At 64.6% G+C, this 1,731-nt stretch overlaps 1 protein-coding gene and 1 long non-coding RNA gene across 4 annotated transcripts in view; both read right to left on the minus strand.

Moving 5' to 3' along the window:
- The window catches only part of LOC107185100, a 2,422-nt gene extending 917 nt beyond the window's left edge, over positions 1 to 1,505 (minus strand). Inside the window, exons 1-2 of the long non-coding RNA XR_001516016.1 lie at positions 1,397 to 1,505; positions 780 to 911 (exon numbers count right to left, since the gene is read on the minus strand). This is a non-coding gene — a long non-coding RNA (uncharacterized LOC107185100). The remainder of the gene's footprint in view (positions 1 to 779; positions 912 to 1,396) is intronic.
- Positions 1 to 1,731, minus strand: part of LOC102760796 (ficolin-2) — a 39,152-nt gene that overhangs the window by 20,098 nt on the left and 17,323 nt on the right. The window lies entirely within an intron of this gene.

The following is a 1,731-nucleotide window of genomic DNA, read 5'->3' on the forward strand; positions in this document are numbered from 1 at the left end:
ACAGGGGACATGCCCCCTCCACCTCCTCACAGGCCGCACCACAGGCCCCGGGGCCCTGGGAGGTGGCACCTGGTCCTGGGTCCCAGCCACTCCCACAGCAAGAGACTCCCCAGGGAGGGGTGGCCCCCACTGGAGAGCTCCTGGGCCAGGGAAGGAGGTCAGGTCTGTGGGGACCCTGGGCCCCTTGCCCTCTTGCTGTGCCACCTCGGGGAGCAGTGGGGCTGCCTGTCCCCCGAGGCCCAAGGCCCCGAGAGCTGGGTGCGACCTTGCACTGATCCGGGCTGGGGGAGGGGGCACTCTCCAGCCTCCCCCCCTCACACCACCTGAGCCCATCCTGGGAGGACCCTGAGGCAGGTGCCCCTGCAGAGGGTGGTGGGGAGCAGTGTGGCCAATGTCCCCCAAGGCTCAAGGCCCCCAGCGCTGGGTGCAACCTTGCCCTGACCAGGGCTGGGGGAGGGAGCCCTCTCCAGCCTCCCCCCCTCACACCACCTGAGCCCATCCTGGGAGGACCCTGAGGCAGGTGCCCCTGCAGAGGGTGGTTAAGTCTCAGTCTGAAGAAGAATGTTCTGGAAGGACTCGGCAGGGGGCTGGCAGTGGTCTGTGCAGAGGCTCTCAGCTCTGGGACCTTTGTCAGGCCGGCCCGCCTGGCGCCTGGCTCACCTGGACAGCTGTCAGTTGTGGCGGTCTGGAAGGACCCAGCAGGGGACAGGCAGTGGTCTGTGCTGAGGCCCTCAGATCTGGGACCTTTGGCAGGCTGGGCCGCCTGGCGCCTGGCTCACCTGGACAGTGTTCGGCCGTGGCGGCTGCAGTGCCCAGGAGGACTAGGGCCAGGACCACGGTTCCCATGGCAGTGACTATCCCGTGTGGCTGCCTCTCAGGTCCCGCTGCCAAGGAGCTCCCAGCTTTTATTGCTGCCCGAGCCCCGCCTCTGCTCTAGTTCCCTCCTGGCCGGCCCACTCCCTCCTCAGCCCCAGGGACGGTCCCCCCACCACGCCCTCAGCACCCCCTCTGCAGTGGCCCCCTTCCGCTCAGTGGAACCAGATGCCCCGCGTGTGGAGGGGGGTGGGGAGGGCCTCCGTGTGTCTTTATTATTTTTATTAGAGATGTATTTTTATTGATTTTGGAGACGAAAAGAAAAGGATTGAGAGCTAGAAACACCGCAAGGAGAGAGAATCAAACTCGCCCTGGGATCCAGCCCGCAACCCGCCCATGTGCCCTTGACCTGGATCTAACCTGGGACCCTTCCGTCCGCAGGCTGGCACTCTGTCCACTGAGCAACACTGGCCTGCGTGTTTCCTTAGAGAAAGCCCAGGAGCCCCATCTCGTCCCCAGCTCTGCCCAGGGGGACCCCCTGAGGGACCTCCAGGACGGCAGGGGTGGCCTGGCAGGAACTCACTTGCATGCAATGGGCTGCGGGTTCCAGAGGTTTAGAGACTCCCTGGGGTCCAGGGTGGGCAGATAGGTGGGAAGGGGAGAGGGAGGGAAGGAGGGGAGGGGAGGGAAGGGGAGGAAATAGGAGGGGTAGACAGAGTAGAGGAGGGAAAGGCAGGGGAGGGAGCTGAACTCCCAGAATGTCCCGGTCATCTTGCCGGTCAGCGGCGTCCAGCGTGCTCTCTGCGTCTGGTTTGGTGACTGAACGCCAGCTCACCTGCTGGCTCAGGGCCCCTGGGAGTGGGAGGCGCTTCCCGGGAAGCCAGTTTCTGGGAATTGTAAACAAAAATGTACTTCAGT

This window comes from Myotis davidii, unplaced genomic scaffold (genome assembly GCF_000327345.1).
Source record: "Myotis davidii unplaced genomic scaffold, ASM32734v1 scaffold609, whole genome shotgun sequence".
NCBI classification, from domain to species: domain Eukaryota; kingdom Metazoa; phylum Chordata; class Mammalia; order Chiroptera; family Vespertilionidae; genus Myotis; species Myotis davidii.